The sequence below is a fragment of the Mastomys coucha genome, unplaced genomic scaffold, assembly GCF_008632895.1.
Source record: "Mastomys coucha isolate ucsf_1 unplaced genomic scaffold, UCSF_Mcou_1 pScaffold22, whole genome shotgun sequence".
NCBI classification, from domain to species: Eukaryota; Metazoa; Chordata; class Mammalia; order Rodentia; family Muridae; genus Mastomys; species Mastomys coucha.
Window position 1 is genome coordinate 28,033,540 of NW_022196905.1, and position 14,606 is coordinate 28,048,145.

The following is a 14,606-nucleotide window of genomic DNA, read 5'->3' on the forward strand; positions in this document are numbered from 1 at the left end:
GGACTGATACACATGAGCAGTGGGACGCTACACAGACTCTTAGGGTTCTCACCTTATGCTAGTGGCCCCAGCCTCTACATCAATAACTGTACTTCTTACACTAGCCACCAGCTCTGCTGTATTAGCCCATGTTACCCTTCCTGAGGACTCAGTGTACTTTATTTATTTATTTATATGCTTATTTATTTATGAGGCAGTATCACTGTGTAGCCCTGGCTGGCCAGAAACTTACTCTATAGACTGAGTATAGGCTGGCCTTTAACTTACAAGATCCACCTGCTTCTGCCCCCAAAGTGCTAGGATTTATAGGCATGTGCCACTAAGACTGGCTATGAACATTCTTCAAAAAAAAATTTAAACATTTATTTACTTATTTATTTGGGAACTGGAGAGATTGTTTATGAGTTAAGAGTACTTGCTATTCTTGGAGAGGACCTGGGTTCAGTTCCTGGAACTCACAATAGCAGCTTACAACCACCTGGAACTGTAGTTCTAGAGAATCTGACACCCTTTTCTGGCCTCCTCAGACATCATGAATATATGTGGTGCATACACACACATAGACACACAGACACACAGAGGCAAAGCACTCACATACATAAAATGAAGTTTTAATGTATTTATTTTGTATGTATGCACAGCACATAGATCAAAAACAACTTGCAGGAGTTGGTTCTCTCTTTCCACACTGTAGGTTCTGGTGCTTGAACTTGGGTTATCAAACTGGAAGGTGTCTTTACCCACTGAGCCATCTTGCCAGTTCCCTCTGAACATTTTCGGGAAACTATTCTCAACACCACACTACCTATGAAAGTTGGTCCAATTAAACTACATATTGAGGTCTGCCCCTAAGTCCTTTCTGTTTTCAAATACAATGCCTCTGCCCAGTAAAGTCTCCCCGACAAGTCTCCAGCAGGATTATAAAGCTCTTAGGCTAACTGCTACTGGCTCACAGATGTTGCCCATGTTGTCTTCTTATCCACTGGAATGGGCCTCACCCTGCAGCTTCCTAGGAATGGTGCCCCTGAAACAATGAGCTTCTCTTTGCTGCTGTGAAAGGAAGCTTACACCTCTGGCTCCAGTCTGGCTTAAGTAGCTTTTCTCTCCAGTGTTAGAATAAAATAATGAGCAAGACCTTCAGGTATCTTCCAAATCCCTTGGGGCCTCAGATACTTAGTGCTTCTCTGGAAATGGCCCAGACTGTCCTATTCAGTCTGAATTCATCTGTCCCTCCTGCCACTTCTCCAATCTTCCCAACTGCCACTTTTCTAGAGTCCATCCACAGCTTCATCCTCTAAGCTTTCTGATTCCTGACACACATGCACCCGCTGTGCCTGGTCTCCACAGTGCTGCTTTGGTGGGTGTCTCTCCTCTCTGCCTACACATCACCTAACTTTCTACACTACTTCTCCACACCACTTCTATTCTACAGACTTGCTGGCTTTCAGGCAGGGAATTTGCTCTAATGGTTGTCATCCTGCTCTCTGTCTACACTAGGAGATAGAAGCCTCCATTGCCACCACACTGCAGAGGGTCTCAGGCTTGTAGGGTTACAACCCCTTTCCCTGCACTCCCACAGGCAGGCCACCTGACCTGGAATTTGATAAGGATTTGCAGCACAATAGGATCTGTGTGAACAACCAGGCTCCAGATCAGTCTGGAAATAGCATGGACAGGTGGAGAAAGTCACCTTTGAGCAGCAGGCTCAAGGTAGGTACCCAGCCAACACAGACCTTGACATCAAGTTCACATCTAAGCTTGATAAGCTACTCCATCTCCTCTATTCTGGCTCCTAACATATTACATAGGAAGAAAAGCTTTCAAGTCCTGCTTAAACAGCTTGTCTTTAAGCACAAAACCTGGAGCCTAAGCCACAAAAGCTGGCCAACAGAGAATTATCTGTATCATGCTGGTCCCACTACACAGACAAAAGCACTGACAAAAGCCTGCGGTAGTTCTAACAAAGAAGCCCACCAGTTAGTTCTGTTGAACCAAAGTCATCCCAAATTCAAGAACCAAGAGGCAGCTAACACAGAGACATACAATGCCAGGTTTTCAGTTTCTTTAGTTTTCTCTCAAAAAAGCATCTGAAAGCTAAGCACAATGGTACACACCTATAATCTCAGCTACTCAAGCGGCCGGATCTGGAAAAGTATCAAGTCTAGTGACTGGAAACAAGCCTGGGCAACAGACAAAGATTTTCATCTCTTAAAATATAGATTGATATGGATATGGATACAGATATAGATACAAATATAGATATAGGTAGATTTAGAGATGTACGGGACTGGAGAGACGGGCTCAGCAGCTAAGAGGACCTGGGTTCTATTCTAATCACCTGCATGGCAGTTTACACAACTATCTGTAACTCCAGTTCCAGATCTTCTGGCCTCTTCAGGGCACCAAGCATGCGACTGGTATACATATAGACATGCAGACAAAATGTTCTCACACATACAAATAAACCTTTAGAACTAAAATGTAGGAAGACCAGCAAGATGGCTCAGCAAGTAAAACGCTTACCTCTAAGCCTGACAACCTGAGTTTGATTTCCTAGAACTGAAATAGTAGAGGACTGACTCCTTTGCTATAGCTGGTCTTTACTACTTTGTGGGTTCTTCTTTTTCTCACGTTACATCACACACAGACACCCCCCCCCCGTTTCACCTCCTATCACTAGGTAAAAGAAAGAAAGAAAGAGAGAAAGAAGGACAGAGGGAAGAGAGATATCTCTGAATCTAACTTACTTCTTGTTTCTTCTTTGAGCACAACTAACAAACCAACCACCTCATCACCCTGAATGACCAACAACCAGCCACCTCCTCTCCTGGCTCTAACATGTAATATCCTCTGAAAAGTTCCCAGAATTCCAAATGTCACACAATTACAGAAACTATCTGCAGCTGGCAAAACCACACCTCTGCTAAAACACAAGGCAAATCAGTCAGTTGCTGCAGACAGCCCGAAGCAGCACCATATCCCCACACCTGGGATTAAAATGACAACAATATTTCTATATGGGTTTTTGTTTTTCAAAACAAGCTTTCTCTGTGTGTAGCCCTGGCTGTTCTGGAACTATCAGGCTGACCTCAAAACTCACAGAGATCCACATGCTTCTGTCTCCAGAATGCTAGGTTCAATGGTGCATGTGTTTAAAAGAAACCACACGCACACACACAAAATAATTTTAATGTAGAGCACTTGAAAAATACCTAATAATCTGACTGCACATCAGTTGTACCTGTCAAGTCATGAGCAAAGGCGTTAGAACTTGCCTGAGACACCTACACTCCTCCCAGGAAAAGCAGAGTCTATTACCACCTTGACAGTGGTCAGAAGCTAGGCAATACAGACTGAAGTAAAAGGGTACTCCATCTGCCAGGCTCTTAGAGACAAACTCCAAAGGCAGCACACTAGGAGACATGTGACAATGGTCTAGGGAATCCCTGTATGTATGTGAGATCTAGCCAGACTCACCTGATCAACCCGCCTGAGACCCTACACATGGCACTACCCCACTAAGCTGCTATAGAATTCCACACCCCGCAACTATGGACGAAAATCAATGATTATTACTATTTCCAGCTACCAACTGTGGAGGTAATTTGTTATGCTGCTATAGTAGCCCAAAACAATGGCACTTAATGCACAGAACAGAGCCAAATGCCCTGTTCTTCTCCTGGAGCCAGTCACCACTCCTGCAGGAAACCAGGGAAAATGGGAGGGCTGGAATCTCATGTGCCACACAAGGCATGCAAATAAAAGCGTACAGACTACCAACTTAGATTGTCCTTCTTTGGCAGTCACTGATCAGCTGGGGCTTAATCCTTTTTTAAGAAATGTTACATTTAGATGTCATGCTGATTCTGGAAAGCCTGGAACAAAACCTTGTTTGGGTGCCACAAAGCTAGTCTTACTGATAAACTATACAAGTTTTTTTGGAAAGCATTTTTTAAAACAAAATGAGGAAAAGACAAAACCTTCCCCAACAAAACAAATCAACATTTTGATAGTACAAAAACCCGTAACTAGTTGATTCAGACAGTAGGGTGTTTATGTAAAGGTGTAGAGGAGTAAAAGTCAATTCATGCACTCCCTCACAAGCGAAAAAAGAAGAAAAAAATCACATTTTGGGATCAAGAAATGCCAAAAAGCATTTGACGAAATGTAGCAAACCACCTATTTGTGATAAACACACAAAAAGAGACAGACAGATAGACAGAGGAACATACACACACACACACACACACACACACACACACACAAAAAGCAGGGTCAGGTGGTGGTGCACTCCATTAGTCCCAGCACTTGAGATGCAGAGGCAAGAGGATCTCTGAGTCTACAGAGGCAGCCTGGTCTACAGAATGAGTTCTAGGACAGCCAGGGCTACACAGAAAAATCGTATCTTAAAAAAATAAATATAGCAAGGCAGCGGTGGCACACGCTTTTAATTCCAGCCCTTGGGAGGCAGAGGCAGGCGGATTTCTGAGTTCGAGGCCAGCCTGGTCTACAGAGTGAGTTCCAGGACAGCCAGGGCTATACAGAGAAACCCTGTCTAGAAAATAAATTAAAGATAGATAGATAGATAGATAGATAGATAGATAGATAGATAGGTAGGTAGGTAGGTAGGTAGGTAGGTAGATAGATAGATAGATAGATAGATAGATAGATAGATAGATAGATTGAAACAAAAAAAAACAAAAAACAACAAAACCCCACAGGAACAGATGTCTAGCACACACAAGGATCTGGGTTCCACTCTGTAGTACCAGAAGGAAAAGAAAAAAAGGAGGAGGGTATAAAACTACTATGTTGCTATTTGGATGTTCCCTTCCATATCTCAGGCCTTTTCAGTGTTATTACATCATGAGAACTCTTCCCTAATGAAATGTTAGAGGCTTCGGTAGCTCATCCTTTTCCTTTCAGTTCATGAGGAGACGTCTCCTTTCTTGGGCCTCATAAACCAGTCTTTTCTTTCTCTCTTAACATATGAGGCTTGGACTTCCTTCTGTAGGCTCCCCTACAGAACATGGTCTCTCCCTCCCTTCCACAAGAGACATAACTTTCCCTTCTACCCCAGAAGAACAAGGACTTCTCCTGCCTTCTACTACATAAGGTTTTCCTCTTTCCTCCTCCTCTTCCTCCTCTTCTTCTCCTTCTTTTTTTTTCCAAGACAGGGTTTCTCTGTATAGCCCTGGCTGTCCTCAAACTCAGAAATCTACCTGCCTCTGCCTCCCAAGTGCTGGGATTAAAGGCATGTGCCATCACTGCCAGGCCTTCCCCTCTCTTCTTATAAGAACACAGCCTTTCCCTCTCTTACCACATAATACAAAGTCTTCTTCCATTTACCATAAAATGACATGACTCTGTCCTTCCTTCCTAATGTGAGGACATGCCTCCCTTTCTTGCACCAGACAGCCTTTCTCTCTCTTTCACACTACATGAAAACATGGCCTCCTCTATCACATGTGACAGCACGGTCTCCTCCCTCTTCCCACCACAGGAGCATAGGCTCTTCCCTCCAATACATGTGAAGACATGGTCTTCTCCCTCCTACCACATTTAGGGCATGGCCCTCTCCCTGCTCTCTATCACATGAGAATTCAGCCCCATCTCCATCGTGCTATGAAAAAACATGGCCTCCTCTACCATACCATGTAAAGGTACGGCCTCCTCCATCCATTGCACAAAGGAAGGACATGCCTCTTCTTTCTTACATTAAAGACAAAGCCTTCTCCCTCCTACCACGGTTAAGGGCAGCCTTCCTCCTGCCTTAAACCTCGTAAGGCCACGGCCTTACAACAACATGGCCTTCCTCGCTCCCACCAGGCAAAAATGCATCCTTCTTTCCATCTAGAAGAGGCAATAGCAAGGCTTCATTTGGAAATATAGTCTACCCTGCTGACTGACTTCTTTGTTCTGAACTTCTCAGCCTCCAGAACTAGTAATATAAATTTGAATTCTTTATAATTAGTCAGTATAATATGCTTTACATATATGGTTTGGTTTTCATTCAGGTTTCCCGACTTATTATCTCAGTTATTAGTATAAGGTTAGAATAGGGCTTAGAAGCAGTCTCTGTGATCTCCCTCGCCAGCTAAGATCTTTTCCCCAAATAAGATAACTTAATACTAGAAACTCTAATATTAAGTTCTCTTTAGATAATGTCTTGTCCACTTGTAGAAAGCAAGATCCTCCCTTGAGAACTGGTCCTATCCATGTGCTCAAGAGAGGCACTTTCAAGAATCTGGGTGGCTACCATGGGGACTATCAGCATGAGGTCATTGTCTTTGTGTCCAATCCCATTTAACATGGTTGTCATTGCTTCAATCATGCCTATACAACAAAGTCCCCATCAAAAAACACAATAAGACAGCCAGGCAGCGGTGGTGACGCATACCTTTAAACCTAGAACTCAAGAGGCAGAGGCAAGCGAATCTCCGAGTTCCATGCTAACCTGGTTCACAGAATGAGTTCCAAGAGAGCCAGAGCTACAAAGTAAACACTGTGAGGGCTAGAGGGCAGACATGGTGATACCTCTAATCCTTGCACTTAGGAGGTAGACAGATGGATCTCTAAATTTTAGGTCATCCTGGTCTACACAGTAAGTTCTAGGCCAGTCTGTCCCGCGCTTCGCTGACCAGCAGCAATGACAACAGAACACCGAGGCTCCTTCTTACACGGTTTACTCAGGAATTCCTTTGTGTTACAGCTCTTTCAGGTTTCTTGCTTCTGTGGAATGGCCCTGGCTGCCCAGCGAACGCTGCTTATATACCCGAGCCCGAGCTCTCATGGCCCTCCTGGATTGGTCCCCCGGCAATCGCCTCATTAGCATGCACCCACTCGGGAGGGGTTGGCGCATACAGTGGAACCATTTATTGCACGGTGAATCGGGAACCAGCGCCATATTGGACGCCACTGTCCAAGCGGCTGCCTACACCAGTCAAGACCACAATGAGAACTTGATAAAAATGAGACTCTGATTAACAAAAACTCAACCAACAGCTACAACAACAAACCCAACATTCCTAACTGACAGCCACAAACTCAAAGCACTGAGACTAAAACAAAAATGTCCTCTCACCACTGTTTTTCAATATCATACTACAAGTTATAATTAGTTCTAATAAAAGAGAAAAAATAAAAAGCCCACAGCTTGAAAATAAAATCACAGGATAGTCTACAGAGGAAATCTGAAGGAATTTTAACAAAGTAACTCTAGAATAGCACCTGGGCTAGAGCTACACCTCAGCAGAGGAGCAGAGTTCAATCTCCAGCACCCCAATGTTGGCTGCAAATCATCCACAACTCCAATTCCAGAGAACCCGACATCCCTTCTGACTTCTGCAGGCACCAGACACATACATGGTGCACACACATAAATGTAGGCAAAACACTCAAAACATAATAGATAACATCTTTAATTTAAAGAGACAAAAAAAAAATGCCCAGTATCAACTGTAATATACCACTCTAATAGGAAAACTGATAACAGCATAAACTAAGAAAGGGGAGGAAAAAGTAGAGTTTAATTTCCTGTAAAACTAAAATTGCTCCCAAAAAATAAAGCATTACCAGACATTGTCATGTATACATATAATTTCAACATCTGAAAGGCAGAGGTGGGCCTGGTAAGATGGCTCAGCAGTTAAAAGCACTGACCGCTCTTCCCAAGGTCCTGAGTTCAAATCCCAGCAACCACATAGTGGCTCACAATCATCTGTAATGCTCTCTTCTGATGTGTCTGAAGACAGCTACTGTGTACTTAAATATAACAATAAATAAATCTTAAAAAAAAGAAAGAAAGAAAGAAAGAAAGAAGGAAAGGCAGGGGCAGGTGGTTTACAATTTTCAGGCCAGCCTGTGCTACACAGGGATGCCATGTCTCAAAACAGTAAAGTTTTTTGTTTTGTTTTGTTTTTTTGAGAGAGAGTTTCTTAGTATAACCCCGGCTATCCTAGAATTCACTCTGTACACAGGGTGGCCTAGAACTCACAGAGATCTGTCTTTACCTGCCTTTTCCTCCCAAGTGCTGGCATTGAAGGTGTCTGCCTGGGACGTAAAGGTTTCATTAAAAAAAAAAAAAATTAAGTGTTTCCAAAGCACCAGTGGAAAATACCTAAGGATTTACTTTATACCAATAAAATCATGCTCATTCTCAGGCTGGAGTTCTTGATATTCCTGAACCCTGAATGTGTGTGTGTGTGTGTGTGTACAGTGTCTGTAAGTAGAAATTGGAAGTACAACTACTTTTTTAAAAAAGAAAGCTGGGCAGTGATGGTCCACACTTTTAGTCCCAGCACCCCAGAGGCAGAGGCAGATGGTTCTCAGAGAAACCATGTCTTGAGTAACAAAAAAAGGAAAAAAGAAAAAAAGAAAAGAAAAGAAAAATCAAAAAAGGATCATTTGGGCTTCAGGGATAAAATAGTTCACTGGTTAAGAGCACTGGCTACTCTTGCAGAGAACCTGTGTTAGAACCCTCGGAACCACATGATGTCTCATCACCATCTGCAACTCCAGTTCTCTGGGACCAACACACCCTCTCTTCTCTCCTCCAAGGACACCAAGAATGCACAAGATGAAGACACACAATCAGGCAAAACACTCATCCATACCCATGAAAGAAAATGTTTTAACTTAAAAAGCAAAAAAAAAAAAAAAAAGGTTTGTTCAGCATCTTCTGTCTCAGAACTAAAACTGTCTCTTCTATGGTTTCCAAATCCAACCTAAGGTAAGAAAAACTGAAAGGCCATGTAAATTGGTATGGCTCCAGTCCAAGCCACAAGCTCGAACACCAGAGAAAAAAGTTCCAGAACCAAGCTCTAAGCTCCAGGGTCAGCTAGCATAATCATTTATCAAGCCATGCGAAGGGACCAGGCTTGCTATGCCCAATTCACAAAGAAAAGTAAAGAGGGGGACAAGGTGCCAGAAGGAGTCATCTGAAAGAACTACCACATACAGTCCTGCACTAACCAAACCAGTATAAAGAAGAGCTACTCTTCCTAATCAGTTTCATTTCCCCCTTGGTGTAATATTCAGAATCTGGAAAAACTGTCCTCAGTCCTAGAATCTCCCTTCCAAGACCCACTTTCCTAAGATAACCAAAATTGTATTTGAAGCAGCAGCATCAGTAAGCACAAGTCAAATTTCTTAATGTAAAAACTAAAGTACACTCCTGAAGTCAAACTAATCCATCTTCAAAATTCTCAGAGTTGAGACATTATTATAAACTTAAGTAGGGGGGCTGGAGGTGTAGCTATGCCAGGCCCAGGTTAGAGTCCCAACACCAGAAAAGAAAAGAAAAAGTTACGAAGCTTAGATTCATACTTAAAGATATCTATCTAATGATTAAATACTTTGAAGTGCAAAAAATTAAACAGTGATTTTAATTCGGAGTGATATATCGAAGATCTGTAATTAAGACTAAGGGAAAATAAAATCCAACGTACAAAGGCAATATAGCCATTCGGAGTGGTACAATACATTGTGAACATGCACATCCCATCCTCCACACAGGAAGTCTTAAAGGGACTTACACACCCTCAGTCTACGAAGAAAAGTGGCTTCGGAATACACTTCCAAGTCACCTTCCACAAGTCGTTGGGGAGGATCTGCTCTTGGGATTCCCTTAAGGGACCATCATATCTCGTCAAACTTCCTGCTTCCTGAGTACAAAATAACAATCACTGAGTCTCAACAACAGCGGGTTCCCGGGCCCACGAGCTCAGCATGGCGACAACAGGTCTCAAAGTCGACACGGAAAGTGATTCAACAAGTGGCAGCGCGCCCCAGGCGCAGAGGGCAGGCCCTACCGCCCCGCGTGCAGGAGCGCGCACAACAAGAGTGCTGGGGCCTGGCCTAATCGGAGGGGTCGCGGGACTCGCCACGAGTTCGGGGACCTGGGGCCCAGGGGGCTCTAGAGAGCTGGGGCCCAGGGTTCTTTTGAGATGCTGGGTCCCCGAGGACGTTAGGAAGTCGGGGACACGGGACACGAGGACAGTGCTGGGCCAGGGGCGCGCGGGGACCTTAAGGAGCAGAAGCGCCGGCCGGCCCTAGAGGGTGTTCCGCGCGCAGCGGCGATGCCCCCGGCTCTCGACGTGCGGCTGCGCGGCGCCGGCCGACGTGCGGAGACTCCGGGCTCACAGCGCAAGGACGCGGCGTTCCGGTGGCTGGACCTCTTAGAGATGAGCAGGCGAGCGTCGGCACAGAGCACTCTCCGCGCGGCGGGCGAGCACCGGGCTCCGGAGCTGGGGCAAGGCGCCGGCCGCTCAGGCCGCGCTCCGCGCATGGGGACGGTGCGTCTCGGCCACCGCGGAACAAAACCGCAGCCAACGCCCCGCCCCCTCCGGACGCCCTCATTGGTCGCCGCACCGCCACCGCCGCCCCAGCCGTCAGCCGTCCGCTCGCGCACCCGCCCGCGGAAGCCGCCGCAAGCAATCCAACCCTCAGCCGCACCGCTAGGCGGGCGACGTCACTGCCCGGCTTGTTGTGGGCGTGGACTCGTGACGCCCCGCCCCCACTCCCCTCTCACTTCCCTCCTACGAGTACTGTGCGCCGCTGCTGGCCCCGCCCCTTCGGGCGAGCTGGCGCGTACCGGGTGTGACGTTAACCTATGGGTGGCGGAGGGGCAGCGAAGGCACCCCTGCAGTAGTGCCTGCAGGCAGTGCTCTTGTGGCTCTGACCACCTTCATCTCCCTGCCTTTTTTTTTTCTCTCTTTTCTAACAAAATCTCAGTAGGAAGCTCGGATTGTAGACCAGGACGTCTTCGAACTCCTAGAGATCCTTCTGCCTCTGTCTTCCGAGCCCTGGGTTTAAAGGCAGGCGCCACCAATGCCCAGCTTCCCCTGTCCTTTGCTAGTAATGTGTCTTTGGGCAACTCCCTGCCCTTTAGGGTTTCATTTCTGGACCTACAGTGTGATTGGAAGGCACTTTTGTGCACTTGGGCACTGGTGCTGTGAAGAAAAGCTGCGCTGCAGGTGGGTTCTCACTCTACAGGTGGGTGTGACTGGGATGGAGCACTTCCTAGGGTGCTAGAGGCCAGGCGCAGCAAAATGAAAATGCCTGTTGACTTGGCTAGGAATAGGCAGTAATTCCATATGCCTGTGATCCATAGACAAACTTGTTCCCAAACAACAAAAAGTTAAAAAAAAAAAAAAAAAAAGGTTGCAGGGTTAGGTACAGCTACTTGACATAGAAAATGGAGTAGTTCTGAAAGCATCTGGAATAAAACCTAAAAAGGAAGACATTAGAAAGCCACTAGGTATTCCTGGGGCTGATGCTAGGCACACCGGGAGTCAGGCCATGCGCCACAGGTTATGGACCCCGTTAAGTCCAGTCCTGTACAGGCTCAGAGGCCCAGCCAACTGAGGCCAGGATCAGCTAGAATGAATGCCCTCACCTGCTGCATGACCTGCTACAGACCTTTAATATCCTCCAGGTTTCTTGAGGACAGAGGGCATGTGACCTGGATCACAGCAGGCAGGGCCGGATAAGGACTAAGACATCTGGCAGGCACCTGTGCCTAAGAGGAGCTCTGCCCAGAACAGTCCTCATTCCCACTCTCCCTGGGCAGATCTGGACCTATGGTGGCCTTCTCAAATCACCAGGGTCCCCTTGTGCTTCCCAAGCCCTGTGGCTGATTAAGTTACATACACGGCTCAGCTGTATTTGAGTAATTCGTAAAGGCTTTCAGCGTGTGCCCATTTAGGGTAATGTTCATTGAGTTGATGAACTCACAGAAAACCAAAAAGCATTTCAAACTCTCCTACAGATCAGATTGCAGGAAAATGGCTTGCAGGCCAGCCGTGGGGTTTCACATAATGTGTGAAGGTCCCACTTCGGCCACATTGCTGATGTTGAAGACAGGTGCCAGTATCATAGTGTTTATCCAGTCCCAAAGGTGACCAGCCATGGGAAGGTGCTAAAATCATCCTCGGTTTGCAGAGGATGCTACTCCACCAAAGAGGTTGTTTTCCCTCCATGACAAAGAGTAGCAGTGTCACCAGCCTGTCTCCTCAATGCTTGCCTCCATCTCCCTCTGAGAATGTTACATGTACCAATCTGGGAGAAACCAAAGCCCTCACTGGGCCATGCTAAGGGGAAGGACAGTGATGGCCTAACTCCAAACCTCCACTACTCAGTGGTATACTACCGGAGCATTGGGGCAGCCTGGACGACTCCAGCACGTGAGTTTGCTGGCCCACCTTCAAGGATGAGTGCCAGAGGAGCACACCTGGATTACCATAGCCCACCTCAACTCACTCCAACAGACCCTAGCTCACCTTGGTTCATAACAGCTTACTTATCCCAATACACCTCAGCAATCCCAACACACTAGATAAACTTAATACGCCCAAATCATGGCCACAGAGCCCAAATCACAGCCACAGACTCTAGCATATCCCAACACACTTAAGCACAGGGTCTAGATGTCATGGTGCTTAGGATGAGGAGGGTGGTCTGAAGAAAAGCCTCAGGCTGCTGGACATTGCCTCTGCCTCCCATCTGAGGTTGGTCAGACCAGAGGGGACATAGTGAGCTGACAAGTACCCCAAATGCATGACATCTCTGTGCCAAACCAGCTCCACATAATGGCTGCCGTCACCTGCACCAGTCAGATATGTCTGGGCTAGTATGCAAAGACCCCATGCAAACTTCTGTCCAAAGATGCTGAATATTCTACATGACAGTAACTTTATTTTTCTGTAGTTTTGCTATTAAAAAAACAAACAAACTGCTAGCCGGGCAGTGGTGGCACATGCCTTTAATCTCAGCACTTGGGAGGCAGAGGCAGGTGAATTTCTGAGTTCAAGGCCAGCCTGGTCTACAAAATGAGTTCCAGGACAGCCAAGGCTACACAGGGAAACCCTGTCTCAAAAAACAAAACAAACAAACAAACAGCTACAAGCAGACACCTCTCAACAGAAACAATTAGCAAATGTGCTTGGACTCTGCACTATGGAGGCTGAGGAAAGAAGACTGTAAATAAGGCCAGCCTAGCTACAAAACAAGACCCAATCTCACAAAATAAGTGAAAACCTTTCAGAAACCTATTCTCCTGTGGCTCTGAGGTCAGGAGTTGTGAGATGGAGTTGTTCCAGAATTGCACTCCCACAGGTCCTGGGAGGATCCTGCCTGCTTCTTCCAGTTCCTTGCGTCCCTGTCACTTCAGTCTCTGTCTCCTCCCCTTTGGGACTGTTTTTTTTTCCTCTTTGATATTTTTAATTTTTCCTGGAACTCATTCTGTAGACCAGGCTGGCCTTGAACTCAGAAATCTGCCTGCCTCTGCCTCCCAGGTGCTGGGATTAAAGGTATGCCTCACCACTGCCCGGCTGATAGTTCATGTATATGAGTGTTTTGCCTGCATGTATGCACCACGTGCCTGCAGGGAACAGAAAGAGTGTCATACCCCCTGGGACTGGAGTTACAGATGGTTGTGAGCCACCATTTGAGCACTGAGAATCTTACCTGGGTCCTCTGCAAGAGAAGTAAGTACTCTTAACTGTTGAGCCAATTCCCCAGCCCCTTTGGCATTTTTTTTTTTAAGTATACTGGTTATTAGATTTAAGGGGTCAGTTGAGTAACTCCATACTTTCAAGCTCCTAAAGTACATTGCAGAATCCCTTTCCCCAAATACAGTATGAATCTAAAAACCAGTCCCTACAGGATTGTTTAGCCAGTGATCCCCAGCTGGTACTACTATTTTGGGAGGCTATGGAACCTTTGGAACATGTGGTCCAGCTGGCAGACATAGACAATATCTGAAGGATACAACCCAGATTCTGGACTGGTATCAGCTTTGTGATCTGCAGAGATGTAAACAAGCTGTGCAAGCTCCAACTGACAAGGACAGAGCTGGATCAGCCACCATCCCTATCCTGTCATGAAAGACTACCTCTCCTGGACAGTGGTGGCGCACGCCTTTAATCCTAGCACTTGGGAGGCAGAGGCAGGTTGGATTTCTGAGTTCAAGGCCAGCCTGGTCTACAGAGTTAGTTCCAGGACAGCCAGGGCTACACAAAGAAACCCTGTCTCGAAAAAAAAAAAAAAAAAACAAAACAAAACAGACTAACTCTGAAACTGTTGAGCCAAGATAAATTTCCTTTGGTTTTTGTTTTATCTTTTTGTTTTTCAAAAAGACATGGACTTTACTGGACTACAGTTGTGATGGTGGTCAACTTAACTACATATGGAATTAATAAAACCCAAGCATCTGGTACACCTGTGAGGGATTTTTCTTAATTACATCATTTGAAGTGGGAAGACCCACTTTTAATCCAGACTGTTGGAAATGAGAAGATCCACCATTAATCTGGTTCATACCTTCTGCAGCCTATATAAAGGACATAGAAGAAGGAAGCTTGCTCTCTTTGCTTGCTTGCAAATCCATTCCTTCATTGGTATTGGAGACTACTTCTTCGTGATTCTGGTATATACTGAAGACCAGCTGAGACATCTGTCCTCATGGACTGAACAATGTACTAGATTCTTGGACCTTTCATTGACAGCCACTTTTGAACTACATTTTGGACCACAGCCTGTAAGCCATTCTAATAAGTCCCCAATAGATGAGAGAGAGAGAGAGAGAGAGAGAGAGAGAGAGAGAG

General features: G+C 45.8%; 1 protein-coding gene across 1 annotated transcript in view; it reads right to left on the bottom strand.

Annotated features, from left to right (window-relative positions):
- Window positions 1-10,436, bottom strand: part of Fam53a (family with sequence similarity 53 member A) — a 35,019-nt gene extending 24,583 nt beyond the window's left edge. Inside the window, exons 1-2 of the mRNA XM_031342677.1 lie at window positions 10,026-10,436; window positions 9,541-9,665 (exon numbers count right to left, since the gene is read on the bottom strand). The gene's annotated coding sequence lies outside the window, so the exon portion shown is untranslated. The remainder of the gene's footprint in view (window positions 1-9,540; window positions 9,666-10,025) is intronic.
- Window positions 10,437-14,606: the final 4,170 nt, after the last annotated feature.